Source organism: Anastrepha obliqua, chromosome 6 (assembly GCF_027943255.1).
Source record: "Anastrepha obliqua isolate idAnaObli1 chromosome 6, idAnaObli1_1.0, whole genome shotgun sequence".
NCBI lineage: Eukaryota > Metazoa > Arthropoda > Insecta > Diptera > Tephritidae > Anastrepha > Anastrepha obliqua.
This window is the reverse complement of record NC_072897.1, coordinates 28,959,429-28,977,826: the sequence shown is the minus strand read 5'-3', so window position 1 is coordinate 28,977,826 and position 18,398 is coordinate 28,959,429. Positions and strand designations below refer to the sequence as shown.

Below are 18,398 nucleotides of genomic sequence, written 5' to 3'. Positions count from 1 at the left end.
GCAACCGTCCTTCGTCACCGCTATTCGAGTCAGCTATATCGCCCTCTTCGCCTACAGCTGGTCGTCACTACGGTAAGTCCGAACGGTTGCGTCAACGAAACCATATCGGACCTTCCAACCTTTTTTCGCCAGCAGAGCGAGCGTTTCGGCATTGAGAAGCAACAACATCTGCCTTCTACTAGCTGTTCACTCTTCCCTACCTTCCAAGTATGTGTTGGCAGGTCACCGTTGCTCTAGGTCTGCTCGGAATTTCTTCCTTGCTGACTGCTTCGAGTTTGACCCCGGCCAAACCTTACCGACTTTACTTATGGCCAACCTGTGGAGCTAAGCTAACCAGTTGCCCTCACAAGCGATAAGATTCGCCCTAACTTGGTATCGGCCGTTATCAAAGCAGAGTTGAGAGGGTCCGGGATTTCCACTTCCATTACTTCTTGGGGGTATTCCCTTCCTCCTCCGCTTCTGTCAACGATGGCCAGTACCTTACCTCCATCATTTACGGGTACTTATGGCCACCTGCTTTCGGCTTTTTGGCGATCCCTTCCCTTGTGTGATCAGTCGATCTTTTGCCTTTTTGAAGCAGTATCCAACGGTTTTCCCAAGCTGTATACCACCTCCTTTGCCCATTCAACAGGCCTGGCTTTTTCCTCTATTCATTAATCTGCTGACAGATTCCTTAACTTATAAGAGTCCCCCATGACCCCCTTCTTTTCATAAAAAACTCATTTAAGGGGACGGGCGTACTTACGAGGTTCCTCTTTGCTAAAATGTGCAACCTGTTTTAAGCTGCCAGGTCCCTCAACGGCCACCTGCCAGTCAAACTTTAAAGGAGGTACCATCCGCGGCTCTCTGACTAGTGTTGGGCTGGTATTGGGTCTGTTAACCCTAGGCGGCCATAGAACAATAGGAGGCCGGGTTTCCCAGTCTTCCTCTCCTCCACTGCCTTTTTCGTGACTTCATTCAGTTTTCTGTAATCCATATAAAATTGAGTGCTTCCATCTCTCCTTTTAACCAGCACAACCGGTGAGCTCCATGAGGTTATTAATGGCTCAATTACTTACCTTTGCTCCATATCCTAGATTACCTGATTTGTTTCTTCACGCTTTGCTAGTGGAACTTGGCGAATTGGCTTTGTATCTCCTGTATCTATTCGATGTTTCAAGGACGCAGTTCTTCCAGACTTTACACAATCGCCAATGAAATGGTAGCCGTATTTCTCCAGTAATTTCTTATCTTTCGTCTCCTCTAGCCCTCTTACTTCCTGCAGCCAAGTCCTTATGAAATTGGAGGTTTTTCTTCCTGCTTCCTTGAACTCTTCACTCTCCTGTTGTGGTCAGTCGCAGTTTAGGTTAGGTTAGGTTGAAGCGGTTGTCCATTGTAGGACACACTCAGGCTCATGGCCCATTGTGATGCCGCGTGGGGAACTAGCCCATATCCCTCCTGAAACCAATGTGTGCTATTCAAAAATTTCGCAAGATCCTTAATTTCGACAGAGCCGAGGTCTTCTAACTCGTTGAAGAAATGTCCGCCCAAAATGGCGAGTCTGGATAGAGGACAGTGACACAGAAGGTGCGGGATTGTCTCTTCCTCGTCTAGAAAACTTCTGCAGAAGTCATGTGTTTGCACACCCATTCTCTGGGCGTGCTTCTTATTAGGCAGTGCCCCGTAATAACTGAAATCAGTGTGTTAAGACTATGCTTATCTCTTAGTAGAAGTTCTGTGTGTTTAGCATTGAGAGTCGACCACATCTGTCGGGCTATTTTGCAAGTGGCTTCGTTACGCCATCTTTCGTTTGCTACTCTCACAATTTCATCGCGGATACGTAGTCTACATTTTTGCAAGGGTATATCTAAATCGTTGTGTATGTACTCATCAGTCAATTTGGTACCAATTTTCGCTAGTTCATCGGCTCGAGTCAATATCGCAATGGCCAGGAACCCATGATATCATTAGGTGAAATGACTCAGCCATCTCGTTAAGAGATGCGCGGCATTTCATAGCTACCTTGGAGGTTGTCGACTGTTTTGTGAGGGATTTTATTGCCGCCTGGCTATCAGTGAAAATGTAGATATCATCTCCAGGTATCGTATCACACTGTGCCAGTGTCACGGCTTTCATTATTGCAATCAGTTCAGTTATGTGCAACCTGTTTTAAGCTGCCTGGTCTCTCAACGGCCACCTGCCAGTCAAACTTTAAAGGAGGTGCCATCCGCGGCTCTCTGACTAGTGTTGGGCTGGAATTGGGTCTGTTTACCCTAGGCGGCCATAGAACAATTGGAGGCCAGTTTTCCCAGTCTTCCTCTCCTCCACTGCCTTTTTCATGACTTCATTCAGTTTTCTGTAATCCATATAAAATTGAGTGCTTCCATCTCTCCTTTTAACCAGCACAACCGGTGAGCTCCATGAGCTTATTAATGGCTCAATTACTTACCTTTGCTCCATATCCTAGATTACCTGATTTGTTTCTTCACGCTTTGCTAGTGGAACTTGGCGAATTGGCTTTGTATCTCCTGTATCTATTCGATGCTTCAAGGTCGCAGTTCTTCCAGACTTTACACAATCGCCATTGAAATGGTAGCCGTATTTCTCCAGTAATTTCTTAGCTTTCGTCTCCTCTAGCCCTCTTACTTCCTGCAGCCAAGTCCTTATGAAATTGGAGGTTTTTCTTCCTGCTTCCTTGAACTCTTCACTCTCCTGTTGTGGTCAGTCGCAGTTTAGGTTAGGTTAGGTTGAAGCGGTTGTCCATTGTAGGACACACTCAGGCTCATGGCCCATTGTTATACCGCGTGGGGAACTAGCCCATATCCCTCCTGAAACCAATGTGTGCTATTCAAAAATTTCGCAAGATCCTTAATTTCGACAGAACCGAGGTCTTCTAACTCGTTGAAGAAATGTCCACCCAAAATGGCGAGTCTAGATAGAGGACACAGAATGACACAGAAGGTGCGGGATTGTCTCTTCCTCGTCTAGACAACTTCTGCAGAAGTCATTTGTTTGCACACCCATTCTCTGGGCGTGCCTACTTATTAGGCAGTGCTCCGTAATAACTGAAATCAGTGTGTTAAGACTATGCTTATCTCTTCTTAGTAGAAGTTCTGTGTTTTTAGCATTGAGAGTCGACCACATCTGTCGGGCTATTTTGCAAGTGGCTTCGTTACGCCATCTTTCGTTTGCTACTCTAACAATTTCATCGCGGATACGTAGTCTACATGTTTGCAAGGGTATACCTATATCGTTGTGTATGTACTCATCAGTCAATTTGGTACTGATTTTCGCTAGTTCATCGGCTCGAGTCAATATCACAATGGCCAGGAACCCATGATATCATTAGGTGAAATGACTCAGCCATCTCGTTAAGAGATGCGCGGCATTTCATAGCTACCTTGAAGGTTTTCGACTGTTTTGTGAGGGATTTTATCGCCGCCTGGCTATCAGTGAAAATGTGAATATCATCTCCAGGTATCGTATCACATTGTACCAGTGCCACGGCTTTCATTATTGCCATCAGTTGAGCCTGAAAGACACTACAGTAGTCGGGGAGCCGAAAACTGAAGGAGATTCCCAGATGTTCGGAATATACACCTCCGCCCACCATGCCATCGAGCTTTGAGCCATCTGTGTATACATGGATGGACTCGCCCTGTCCTACCACGTCCCGTTCCCACTCTTCCCTCGAGGGTAGGAGGGTCACTAACGTAGTAGTGGCAAGTATAGGTGGAACTGTATTGTCCACCTGTCTGGGAAGACCTAACGCGCCATCCAGGATTTTGCCGTGGCCATAGTCTGTGTTTGTGTCTTACTTAAAGTGCTCAGCCTTATTGCTGCACTGCGCGCAATGTAGTTTGCCTGCAGGTTTAGTACGGCTTCTACAGCCCGGCATTTCCCTGTAACAGCTCCTTTAACCAAAATAACTGGTAACGTTTCTCTATATCTGCCATCAGACTCTCATATTTACTTCTGTCTGTTTGGATCTTGTCAATGCGCATAATTTTTTCGTATCAACAGGTAAAGCTTCAGTGTCCATCAACAGTTTGTGACGCTGCAGATGTAATACTAGCCCTATTTACTAATTAAGAATACCCACCTCCCGTAAATAGTATTTTCTTAACCCAATTTCTGGTTTAGAGATTTTCAATTTAATCAATTTTCTGAAAGAGACTGTGATGCATCTGTAAATCATTTATTTAATTGCAATATAGTTGCAGGAGTTTTCCCATTATCATTAAAAAAGTGGTTCGTGACACCATTTTTTGAAGAAAGGCGATAAGAAAGCAAAACAACTAAAAACCTATTTCTCTCTCATCATCAATCTTCAAAGATTTTGAGAAAGCTGATACGGGACCTGGTCTAGAGTTTTCAAAAAATCTATTTTTTTTTTTGACATTTCGAAAGTATAAGCTGTTAAGAATATGCTGTTGAAGTTTTAGAAGGATATTCCAAGTATTTTCAATTCTACAGCCATTTTACCAAGTAGAGTCAGATTCGTTACGCGGCGGCATCAATGGAAAATATCCACTCTCAAAACTTTAAACTCAATTATCTCAAAACTACTTCTTTCGGCCAGGAGTTGTCAAAAAAAAAAAACTATTCAACCGAATCGCCTGAAATTGTAATATATTATTCACAACATCAATGGCTATCTAGAATCTTATTGTTATTTCAATTATTTCGTGTGGTTTTGATTAAAAAACTAAAAAAGCCCCGATTTTTAGAGTGTCAAATTCAAAACCCCGCTATTTGGTCAAATTTTTGTTCTCCTTTATTCTAATACAGGCCATAGCTGCAGTCATATTGATTTCTCGGGAGGTTCAATTTCAGTGCCATTTACTAAATTATTAATAATATATTATTAAAAAAAAAAAACATTTTTTTGGTGCCCAATGTTCCATATAGGATGAAATGGATCAAATATATATAATATTAATATAAAATGGTTTCATGCATAGGCTTCTTGATTTCTGTCCAATATAGCAAGCAAGGTAGGTAGATAAGTGAAATCGTTGAAGTACCACTCTAGCCCTATCCAAGTAGCACTAAAACGCCGTTTTGATACCATTATGAGACCTCCAACACGCAGATATCTACAGCCAGTCAAAGCTGTTGACAAATTAAGAATATTGATTTTTTTTTCGAACTCCATTTATTCCATACAATCTGTTATAACAATAACAATAAGTACTATTTTTACGTACAATTTAAATAAGAATAGGAGAATATTGATGGGGTTAAGCCTATGGCCATAGCCGTGGTGTGGGACTTCAACCCAACTAAACCTCCGCTATAGCGCTGTGGGCGAAGTCAAGATCCAGTATTGACCATCCACTTTCGGTTTTCAAAGTGCATTTACATTGAACAATTCCAAGTCAAAGAGAGCCAGGCTCTCCAAAAGCTCTCTGCCACGTCTATTCGCACGCGAACTTCCCCAGGTAGTAGACCAGCCAGCAGTTATAAATAGACGATGCTTGCCACGTGCCACCTCTTGTGCGATGAGGCCCGGTGGAGCATAATAATTGAAAAAATAGATGCCTTTCGTCTTAACCCATGTAAAGCCGTGGTCAGCAGTCACCCTTTTGCTCTGTAGCCCAATACCTACTTTGTGCTCTTGCATGATCTTCTCCAAGAGTTCTTGGTCAGTCTGACAGTGGTTAAGAATAAGCTGTAAAGCACACATTGGATAGCTTCTCTTCGCGACTTTTTAGCTAACGAACATTTGTAGCTGTTTAAGGTCATCCAGATCTCTGCACTATAGTATTGTAGTGTGAATTTTAACCGTCACGTTTTCAGAACATCATCAATCGCTTCTGGATATTCTGAGGTTTTCCCGTACGGTGCCCCTTTAAGCTGTATGATCAATTCCTGCTTAGCCATACTGCGGATTGCCTTTATATGTCCTCCGAAAGTCCTGAGTGAGTTCGCTGTTTTCACCTTACGCAAAGTGTCAGCATACGTAGCATTCTCAGACTTGGATAGTATCAGGTCTTGTCCTCATGGATTTGGGCGGCTTCTTTTCTCTCCTTAATTTGACAACCATCCTGCCGGCATTTTGGTCTTTAATTGCTACTTGTACTGGTTTAATCTGTTGAATCGCCACTTTTGCACACCTTGCGTTCACAGCTAGGTTCCAAGATCATTTCGTGCTAGGACTGTCTTTTGTTCTCGTCCTTTTTTCTTATTTTGTAACGATATTGGAATATTATTTTCTTGCAGAGCTCACGTATAACGTTTTTGGCGTATTCTTTTTAAGAGTGGCCCGTTATTTCTCATATTCTCCAATCGCCAATAATAGCTTCGGTGTACCTCCTTTTTATGAGTCACCCAATATATTGGATTTCATGGTGAACATTGTAGCGGCCTTTCTAGTACTCCAGAAGAGACTCAATAAGTTCTCCTAGACACATCGTTTTTACTTGTAGTGTCTTCTCCTTTTCAGCTGCACTTTTTGAATACACCCACTCGTGTTTCCGGCTCCTGGTTTTTAGCTCCGTCTGAGCCTCCTACGTGCCGTGTTGTTGGCGTTGTCACGCTGCTTTGGGGCGGTATGTCTTCGGCCCTTATTAGCTCTCTGGCGATGCATTTTGCTAAAGGCGTGCTACATAGCTCCGACTGCACTTGAGGCGTTCCTTTAATTCCTTAAGTCCTGTGGTCACATTTCCCTGCCCTTTATGAGGTACAACCTAACCTTCATGGCCACCAGAGGTGACAACAGGCATTAAACCTATCGAGAGAGTTGCCAAGTTTTAGTAGAACGGAGAAACAAGGAACCCTTCTGTGAGTCTTTTCAGTTAGACCGCACTCCACTTACTCAGATCACAAAGATACAATATCTCATCCCAATCGCAGTCTACTTCAACTCCAGTGTGCCGTAATCAGGATCTTACTTGAATCATTCCTAATGGCTCGTAAGCCACTCCACATCATAAAGAAAGATAACCGCTAGTATAACTCCATTTGGGGAACAACATCAAGACGCACACAACAAACAAGAGGAGGAGCTCGGCCAAATACCCAAGAAAGGGTGTAAACGCCAATTATCAATAATATAAAAATAAGTCGGGTTTTCCTTCCTGACGCTATAATTCCAGAACGCTCGAACCGATTTCCACGGTTTTGCATTCGTTGGAAAGGTCTCGGGCTCTGTGAGGTTTATAGCATGTACTCTGCTCAGTTAATTTCATAAGGCATTTATTATGCGCACGTTCTTTCAAACGCTAACTTAAAACCGGTATTGTGTGGTCTGTGAAATTGTGAAATTGAGGTTAAAGTTATTCGTTTCCTAACAGTTCAATTGAAAACCATCAAATCAATCACGCATATTTTGCAAATTTTTATTCAACTTCAACAGCAGGCATTTGTCCTTAAGATGGTAAGTTGAACTGTGTAAATTATGCGGATCGTGCATTTGAGGTTAAATTCACCAGTCTGTCCATAGTCCAAAATGCCGAGAGGACGAGGTGCGAGCATCGGCCGCCGCACAAGACATGCAAGCCAGAAACAAGTGTATTCAGAGAACTTAAGCGAAGAAAGACGAAATATAATAAGAGAAAATGGCCGATTGAGACAACGCATGAGCACACGAAGATCATTGGCATCATACAATCACTTTGCATTCCAATATGATCCCACTGCGAACTACAGTGATGATGACAATTTAGATATTGGACCAATGACGACTGTATGCCGATATTGCAATGCGTTAAAGCTCAAAAGAGAAACGTCTGGATTGTGCTGCGCAAGTGGAAAAATCAAACTGGATCCATTACTCACACCACCACAGCCACTGAAACCATAGGTCGATGGAACTGATCCCGATTCCAAGCATTTTCTTCAACGCATCTTTGAATACAATAACTGCTTTCGCATGACTTCTTTTGGAGCTACATAATATCATTCGAAAAGGCGGTTTCATGCCGACTTGCAATGTAAAAGATACAACACACACAACCAATCACTCATACCAATATCATGCATCGTGTAAACGAGACACATCGTTTGTACGATGCGTTACAATATCCAATCATTTATTGGCAAAGGCAAGACGGATACGACATCACGTTAAGGATGGTCGATCCAATTACAGGTACAATATTCACACACTAACTACTGCTATTGTTGGTTTCCATTAACAATCCATTTATTTTTGCATTTTCAGGCGTATCAACGAACAAAAATCTAAGCGCAATGAATTACTATGCGTATCGTATGATGATTCGTACACATGAGGAGAATATCATTCTGAAGTGCCGTCGGCTATTCCGGTAATATGCTATCGACATGTATGTCAAAATCGATACCGAACGTTTAGCGTCCATCTGATTCAATCAGGCAAAGCTACGATCTGAGGACTATATACACTTGCGTGATGCTATTCATTCAGATGGTTTTTTTTTTTTTTTTTTTGAGGTGGCACAAAGCATTGAAAGCCGAAAAGTGAGGGACTTGCCTTTCGACTCACCCACTCAAAACCCACCCCAGCTCCGTTTCCCTCCCACCGCGGGACAACCGTTAGGCATGATTTCGCGGGAGGGGGAGCGGCCTATTGCTAATTCTTGAAAATTTGCGCTGTGTTGTTCAGCGACGCCAACCGTCAAGTATCACTTGACGGGAAGGGGAGCGGCCTATTGCCTCTTCATGAAGATCTGCGCTGCTGTTCAGCGCGACGCAGTTTGGAGATTACTATTTTTGCATTATTATATACAGCGGACCAGTGTTCTTCATCATTCAACATAATATTCACTAGGTTATCAGCCGAAATTGGCTTCCCCACCCTAGTGCTTAATTCCTCCCTTTCGAACACAAATCGCGGACAGACAAACAAAACATGTTCTGCGTTTTCTACAGCTGGTGCACAATGAGAACAGTACGGGTCGTCTTCGTGCTTAAACCTATATAGATAGGTTTTAAAACACCCATGTCCCGCCAGTATTTGGGTCAGATAATAGTCTAACTGTCCATGCTTACGGTTAACCCATTTGGCTATTAAGGGAATCAGACGGTACGTCCAGCGTCCGTTCAGGGACGAACTCCATTTTCCCTGCCATGAACGCAAGCTACGCTCTCTTGCTTCCTTGCGTATTGTCTGTCGTTCTGAAGTAGCTTTGTTTTGGTAAACTTCAGCGTACTGTTTTGCCATTAAATTTATTGGGAGTAGTCCTGCAATAACCATAATGGCGTCTTCTGATACCGTTCGAAACGCGCAGCACTCTCTGGGGGCACTCAGTCGATACACTGATTTTATACAACTCACATATGAGCTGCAATTAGTTGCTTCCGTCCATGCTAGAGCTGCATACAGCAAAATCGATGAGACCACGGTATTAAGTAGTCTCCTACTGTTTTGCCCAGGGCCTCTAGTGTTCATCATTATGCGCGTCAGTGCTGTTACTGCCTCTGCCGCTTTTCTGCTTGCGTATGATAGGTGATCCCTGAAGTTCAGCCTACGAGTCGATTAATACGCCCAGGTATTTAATGAACGGTTTCGATCCTATGGTATTTTCGCCCACCATTATATTTGCCGACTCCACCTTCTTCCTGCTGCTAATGAGCACTGCTTCCGTCTTATGATCCGCAAGAGTTAGACCGTTCTTGCGCAGCCATTCTTTTACCATTCCTACAGCCTGGTTGCAGGTTGCTTCGGCTTGGTGTAGTACTTTAGCTACGACCACAACAGCGATATCGTCAGCAAACCCTATAATTTTGGACCCTGGGGGTAAACTGAGACGTAAGACTCCGTCATACATAATATTCCACAGCAAGGGGCCTAGGACTGAGCCTTCTGGAACTCCGCCAGTTATTTTATATTCCCTAACACACGCATCGGTATTATAGCGAAGGGTTCTGTCAGTGAAATAACTGAGGATAATCTTTCGTATATACATTGGAATCTGGAAGCAATCAAGCGCCATCAGGATCTGGTCCCAGTTCGCGGTATTGAAGGCATTCTTTACGTCTAGCGTTGCCATTAAACAGTTTTCAATTTAGGGAACAGAAAATAGTCGCATGGTGATAGATCAGGAGAATACGGAGGGTGGTCGATGACACAAATATGTTTTTGCATCAAAAATTCACGAACATTTTTGGTTTTGTGAGGTGGTGCATTATCATGCAATAAAAACAGCTGTTTCCCCTCCGGATATTCAGGTCTTACACGAACAATTCTTGACCACAAACGATGCAAAACTTGTAAATAGTATTCTCCATTAATAGTTTGACCTTCTGCAACAAATTCCTTGTGTACAATACCCTTGGAATCGAAGAACGTGATCAACATTTTTTTTGATTCTTGACTTCTGAAAACGCGATTCCTTTGCTTTTGGCTCCCCTTTCGTCTTCGATTCTGCAGATTGACGCTTAGTTTCAGGGTCATATTTGAAGCACCATGTTTCGTCACCAGTTATGATCGAATCAAGAAAATTTGGATCGTTTTCAGCTGTTGAAATGATGTCTTTACAATGCTCTATAGGAGCGATTTTTTCATCTTCATTTAATTGGTGTGGACCAAAGCGTGCATAAACCTTTCTTTTACCCAAATCGTCAGTTAAAATTTTCCAAATAGTACCAGTACATGAATTTAATTCTTCAGTCAACATTTTTACAGTGAAATTTCCGTCAACAGCAATGATTTCGCGGACTTTTTCCACCAATTCAGCACGATTACTTGCTTCTGGACGACCAGGTCTTTCCTCATCATTCAAATCTTTACGACCATTTTTAAATCGTTTAAACCAATTATATACATTTGAACGAGCTAAAAAATCATCACCATAAACTTTTTGCATCTATTCGTACGTCTCACTAAATGTTTTTCCAAGTTAAACACAGAATTTAATATTTGCTCTTTGCTCTATTTTTTTTTTTACGACACAAGCACGAAACATACTATCAATAAAAGGCGCATAACTTTTTAACCTGTCAAACGATTTACATTAAGTTGGCTGCGGTTAAAAGCTGACGCTTGTACCTTTTCAATGTGATCAAAATTTAATAGATAGGCACAAAGCATTGAAAGCCGAAAAGTGAGGGACTTGCCTTTCGACTCACCCACTCAAAACCCACCCCAGCTCCGTTTCCCTCCCACCGCGGGACAACCGTTAGGCATGATTTCGCGGGAGGGGGAGCGGCCTATTGCTAATTCTTGAAAATTTGCGCTGTGTTGTTCAGCGACGCCAACCGTCAAGTATCACTTGACGGGAAGGGGAGCGGCATAACTTTTTAACCTGTCAAACGATTTACATTAAGTTGGCTGCGGTTAAAAGCTGACGCTTGTACCTTTTCAATGTGATCAAAATTTAATAGATAGCTCTACGTGTTCCATGATTTAAATAAAAAGTTCTGTTATTTCTTGAACATACTGTGTATGTATGTTCATGCAGAATGAAGAACAATTCTGCAATGCATAACGATACGCTTCTTCGGTAATGGTGTCGAAAAAGAATAAAAATGCTACAAAAATTGCTCTGTACAAACATGTGTATCAAGGCGAATTTATTACAGGTGATGGAGACCACATATAACTAAAAGCATAGGTACATATATTTGTTCTGTGGTTTAGGCATCACGTCAAAGTCAGCTGTTAGTTTCCAGGGCTCTCTGCTTGAGAAATTAAATTGCTTAGTATTTTCCAAGGTCGGTTTATTAATTTGTGTGTCTGAGCAAATTGCTTTGAAGATGCCAGCACTTGCGATGCGGTGATGTGAATGCAGGTAAGCAAAGAGAATACTTACTCATACTTGGATTTAAATAATATTTCTTCCCAAGCACTGCGGCGGCTAGGAGAACTCCATACAATATCAGTGGGCATTAGAATCGCTCGTCAAAACTAAAACCAAAAGCAACGATTGTTTTCCATACTTCTAGCAGAAAAACCAGAACAGAAAAGTTTAGCTAATTTACCACCTGAAGAAAAGTTAGTTGAAAAACCACACTAGTAATTGTCACAATATAAAAAGTCGTCACATTTCCCACATAATTTTTATAATCTGTATTTAGAACATAAGTTCTTAAACTTTGCAAAATTGATTGAAAAATAAATTATTTAATTTTATTTAATCTATTTGGATTTAATCCTCTGCTGTGCACTGTGCGGTATCGATATATGTATGTATTGTAGGTCTGTATGACGTCCTCTAAATCTGTGAGCACCTATGATATATAAGGTTGTCAAAAAATTCTTGCGGTATTTGTATTGAATTTTCAATTGTTCATAAAATTGGTTATAATAATGCGATTTAAGTCAAATATGCGCCGTTTTGTTCGATGACGAGTTCCCAACGAGATGCCAACTTCATAATGCCCCTCTTATAGAAGCTCGCTTCCCTATTGTCAAAAAACTCGGAGAGCCAATTTTCACAGGACTCTCTTGTGGACAACTTCCGACTACCAAGCTCGTTCGCCATGGACAGAAATAGGTGGTAATCACTTGGTGCGAGATCCGGACTATACGGTGGATGCAAAAGAACCTCCCATCCGAGCTCCCGGAGCTTCTGGCGCGTCACCAAAGATGTGTGTGGCCTGGCGTTGTCCTGATGGAAGACAATTCGGCCTATGTTGATCAAAGATGGCCTCTTCTGCATGAGTGCTGCATTCAAGCGGTGCAGTTGTTGGCAGTTCAAGTCCGAATTGAGCGTTTGGCCATAGGGGAGCAGCTCATAGTGGATGATTCCCTGCCAATCCAACCAAACACACAGAAGAACCTTCCTGGCCGTCAATCCAGGCTTGGCCACCGTCTGGGCAGCTTCACCGCTTTTCGATCACGACCGTTTGCGCTTCACGTTATCGTAAGTGACCCACTTTTCATCGCCAGTCACCATCCGCTTCAAAAACGGGTCGATTTTGTTGCCCAGACAAAAACTCCTCATTTTCGTTATCATTAAATGTTTTATTTAGAAATTATAAAATTTATATATTTTTTAGCCAAGCATTTACTCAATCGGCTATGGTGACCATACAACAAACACAGCCAAATTTCACACTAGAACTTTTTTCAGAGCAGCCACATTATAAGCATACAAAGCCTTGTCGTTTAAAGTACAGTAGATATATATTATTTTTCACTTATATGAAATTGCTATTGGTAAAAGAGAGATAGAATTCACACCAAACAGGAGAAAAGAATATTAAATGTGTTATCATCGGATTCCAACGCAGTAGTAAGAATTTAATGTGGTTCCTCCACGGTCGCTCCGATGATATTTTTATAGAAAAGAAAAAAACGTTAGTGTCTATTTGCTACCATTTTTTATTGAAATTTTTATATAAGTGTGTATGTATGTATTAATATGATGCAATATATAATGACACGGAATATGTATGTATTAATATGTCACAATAAACATATATAATGACACGACATTACTCTTACCTGCCTTTGGCTGACACATCCTGATCCTTGATGTGCTAATTTTGCAGTGAAATTAAATTTTAAAGTTAAGATGAAAGTAACCTCGCCGAACAGCGTTTATTGAATGAGGGCCCCATGTAAATGAACAATTACTTCCCTTCCGTATCGTAGTATCGTAGATTTTGTCACAGGATTTTTGAAAATTCCTCTCAAGATTGCTCTCTCACCACACAGTGTTGCTAAACAGTAGATTTCGAAATCATTTACAAAATAAACTTGGAAAAATTTTAATTTTTGATAAAATAACTTACAAACAATGTTGAATAATGTTAATTATATTATAGATAAATGAACTATTTGCATTTGTTGGTTTTTGGCTTTGGTTTATTAAACAATGAAAAATTGTAACTGATAACACGGATGTGTGAAAAAGTGTGTAAGCAAACATATCAATAGCAACATTGTGTAGATGCAAACCTAACACATACACACACAAACCGATGTAACTAAAAGAACGAAGTTGTTATCTACGGGATGAGTTTTGCTCAATGCAATGTGCTTTCTAGTGGTTGCGGTAAGGGACTACGTACGTCGGTGACTGTTTCCAGCATTAACGTTGCGGAGACTGGAACCGGTGGTTTGCAACAGTCGGAACGGTAGACGTATTTAACATTAGGGTGGCTAAACATTTATTAGAATTTAGGGTGTGGCCTAAAAAAATGAAATATTTTATTTCTCCATTACAAAATGTTGTATATGCCATTCTGTTAATGCGCATGTATTAGAGACCAATAAAATACTTGTAAATGTGTTGAAATTTTTTTCGAAAGTGCTCAGCACTGTTTTGTAGGGATGTTCTCTAAACTCACCAGTAAACCACCTACATACATACATACTTAATTGGCGCTTACACCCTTTTTGGGTGTTTGGCCGAGCTCTTCCTCCTATTAGTGGCATGCGTCTTGATATTGAAGAGCATTTTATTGCAATCTAAGCATAAATGTCAATTTTGTGTAGATTTTGGTGCGATAGTCTCGTGATTTTTGTGCGGTTGTGAAAATTGCTGCTGTTAAAATAAATAAATAATTTATAATTAAAAAGGTAAGTAAAAAAAATATTTATGGTACTACAAGGTTTTTCTATCATCAAGAAGACATTTTGTGCGATTTAGAATGTTTTTGGGGCTCCGCTGTGCGCTTGACTGCTTATGAACATACCTATGTGTACAATTTCAAGAGTGGTGAAATATTTGCGAACGTGCACATCAAGGTGGATTTATTAAGCTGATGGCAACCACCCAGCTAAATTATTCGCCGTAGATATGAACAACGTCAAAATGTCGTTTTCTTTGCATGTGTGTGCTTAAATTCATGTGTTTGCAAATACTTCTACGTATTAATAGTTTATCTATTTTTATTACACAAATGACCTGTCTGGTTCAATTTAATATTTGGTGATGTAAAATTAAAATTTAAGATTATGCACGTTCGCTGAGCTATTGGTGCAAATGGAACATTTATTCGTGTATGTTAATTTATGGACCCGCGGTTGTCCTTTTATTTAATTCATTTAAAATGCTAGGATAATTTATTGTAGCTGTATCATTGCTAGACCGTGGGGAATCATACAAAACACTAATTCGACTCACTTATTATGGAAAAGACGTACAAACACTTAATAATGCAGGCCCACAAGAGTTGGCCACATGCACTGATGAGCTGGAAGCTGATATTATAAACCAGGAAATTGTGTCTGCCAGTGTATACATAACCTCTTTTGTTGCACGGACTGAAATTGAATGCTTATTCAGATATCGAGTATGAGCAGGTGTGCATAATAATAATTCGAATAATAGGCATAAATAATCATTCGTTTTTTATAAGGTTGTCAAAAAAGTCTTGCGGTATTTCCGCAAGCTTGTCTTTGCAAGCGCGTAGTTCTAGTTGTATTCGTCGCATCGGTTCACGCTAGAGCTTTTTGGAAAGCTCTTTTCACGTGCTAACACGTGTTTGATTAATTGTTGTTTGCTTTTAGTCGTTCTTGAGTTATAGCGTCGCAAACATGGAGCAAAATAAAGAGAAAATACGGCATATTTTACAGTACTACTACGATAAAGGCAAAAATGCATCTCATGCTGCCAATAAAATTTGTGCAGTTTATGGACCCGATACAGTTTCCATTTCCACCGCACAACGATGGTTTCAACGTTTTCGTTCAGGTGCAAAGGTGATCGAATATGCGCCACGGTCCGGAAGGCTTGTCGTAAAAAATTGCGATAAAATCGCTGAATTGATCGAAAGAGACCGGCATAGTAGCAGCCGTAGCATCGGCCAAGAGCTGGGCATGAGTCATCAAACCGTTATAAACCATTTGAAGAAGCCTGGATTCAAAAAGAAGCTCGATGTATGGGTGCCACACGACTTGACGCAAAAAAACATTTTTGCCCGTATGGATGCATGCGAATCGCTTCTGAATCGCAACAAAATCGACCCGTTTATGCATCCATACGGGCAAAAATGTTTTTTTGCGTCAAGTCGTGTGGCACCCATCGAGCTTCTTTTTGAATCCAAGCTTCTTCAAATGGTTTATAACGGTTTGATGACTCATGCCCAGCTCTTGGCCGATGCTACGGCTGCTACTATGCCGGTCTCTTTCGATCAATTCAGCGATTTTATCGCAATTTTTGACGACAAGCCTTCCGGACCGTGGCGCATATTCGATCACCTTTGCACCTGAACGAAAACGTTGAAACCATCGTTGTGCGGTGGAAATGGAAACTGTATCGGGTACATAAACTGCACAAATTTTATTGGCAGCATGAGATGCATTTTTGCCTTTATCGTAGTAGTACTGTAAAATATGCCGTATTTTCTCTTTATTTTGCTCCATGTTTGCGACGCTATAACTCAAGAACGACTAAAAGCAAACAACAATTAATCAAACACGTGTTAGCACGTGAAAAGAGCTTTCCAAAAAGCTCTAGCGTGAACCGATGCGACGAATACAACTAGAACTACGCGCTTGCAAAGACAAGCTTGCGGAAATACCGCAAGACTTTTTTGACAACCTTATAAAAAACGAATGATTATTTATGCCTATTATTCGAATTATTATTATGCACACCTGCTCATACTCGATATCTGAATAAGCATTCAATTTCAGTCCGTGCAACAAAAGAGGTTATGTATACACTGGCAGACACAATTTCCTGGTTTATAATATCAGCTTCCAGCTCATCAGTGCATGTGGCCAACTCTTGTGGGCCTGCATTATTAAGTGTTTGTACGTCTTTTCCATAATAAGTGAGTCGAATTAGTGTTTTGTATGATTCCCCACGGTCTAGCAATGATACAGCTACAATAAATTATCCTAGCATTTTAAATGAATTAAATAAAAGGACAACCGCGGGTCCATAAATTAACATACACGAATAAATGTTCCATTTGCACCAATAGCTCAGCGAACGTGCATAATCTTAAATTTTAATTTTACATCACCAAATATTAAATTGAACCAGACAGGTCATTTGTGTAATAAAAATAGATAAACTATTAATACGTAGAAGTATTTGCAAACACATGAATATAAGCACACACATGCAAAGAAAACGACATTTTGACGTTGTTCATATCTACGGCGAATAATTTAGCTGGGTGGTTGCCATCAGCTTAATAAATCCACCTTGATGTGCACGTTCGCAAATATTTCACCACTCTTGAAATTGTACACATAGGTATGTTCATAAGCAGTCAAGCGCACAGCGGAGCCCCAAAAACATTCTAAATCGCACAAAATGTCTTCTTGATGATAGAAAAACCTTGTAGTACCATAAATATTTTTTTTACTTACCTTTTTAATTATAAATTATTTATTTATTTTAACAGCAGCAATTTTCACAACCGCACAAAAATCACGAGACTATCGCACCAAAATCTACACAAAATTGACATTTATGCTTAGATTGCAATAAAATGCTCTTCAATATCAAGACGCATGCCACTAATAGGAGGAAGAGCTCGGCCAAACACCCAAAAAGGGTGTAAGCGCCAATTAAGTATGTATGTATGTAGGTGGTTTACTGGTGAGTTTAGAGAACATCCCTACAAAACAGTGCTGAGCACTTTCGAAAAAAATTTCAACACATTTACAAGTATTTTATTGGTCTCTAATACATGCGCATTAACAGAATGGCATATACAACATTTTGTAATGGAGAAATAAAATATTTCATTTTTTTAGGCCACACCCTAAATTCTAATAAATGTTTAGCCCCCCTAATGTTAAATACGTCTACCGTTCCGACTGTTGCAAACCACCGGTTCCAGTCTCCGCAACGTTAATGCTGGAAACAGTCACCGACGTACGTAGTCCCTTACCGCAACCCCTAGAAAGCACATTGCATTGAGCAAAACTCATCCCGTAGATAACAACTTCGTTCTTTTAGTTACATATTTACACAATACATCGGTTTGTGTGTGTATGTGTTAGGTTTACATCTACACAATGTTGCTATTGATATGTTTGCTTACACACTTTTTCACACATCCGTGTTATCAGTTACAATTTTTCATTGTTTAATAAACCAAAGCCAAAAACCAACAAATGCAAATAGTTCATTTATCTATAATATAATTAACATTATTCAACATTGTTTGTAAGTTATTTTATCAAAAATTAAAATTTTTCCAAGTTTATTTTGTAAATGATTTCGAAATCTACTGTTTAGCAACACTGTGTGGTGAGAGAGCAATCTTAAGAGGAATTTTCAAAAATCCTGTGACAAAATCTACGATACTACGATACGGAAGGGAAGTAATTGTTCATTTACATGGGGCCCTCATTCAATAAACGCTGTTCGGCGAGGTTACTTTCATCTTAACTTTAAAATTTAATTTCACTGCAAAATTAGCACATCAAGGATCAGGATGTGTCAGCCAAAGGCAGGTAAGAGTAATGTCGTGTCATTATATATGTTTATTGTGACATATTAATACATACATATTCCGTGTCATTATATATTGCATCATATTAATACATACATACACACTTATATAAAAATTTCAAT

The 18,398-nt window shown here is 40.4% G+C and overlaps 2 long non-coding RNA genes across 2 annotated transcripts; one reads left to right on the top strand and one right to left on the bottom strand.

Moving 5' to 3' along the window:
- Positions 1-11,286: 11,286 nt before the first annotated feature.
- Positions 11,287-11,960, top strand: LOC129249895 (uncharacterized). Its single transcript, XR_008582739.1, has 3 exons — positions 11,287-11,487; positions 11,546-11,696; positions 11,752-11,960. It is a non-coding gene; the product is annotated as an uncharacterized LOC129249895 (long non-coding RNA).
- Positions 11,961-12,032: 72 nt separating this feature from the next.
- Positions 12,033-16,951, bottom strand: LOC129249896 (uncharacterized). Its single transcript, XR_008582740.1, has 3 exons — positions 16,760-16,951; positions 16,457-16,672; positions 12,033-12,135 (listed from the first exon to the last, which is right to left on the bottom strand). It is a non-coding gene; the product is annotated as an uncharacterized LOC129249896 (long non-coding RNA).
- Between the last annotated feature and the right edge of the window lie 1,447 nt (positions 16,952-18,398).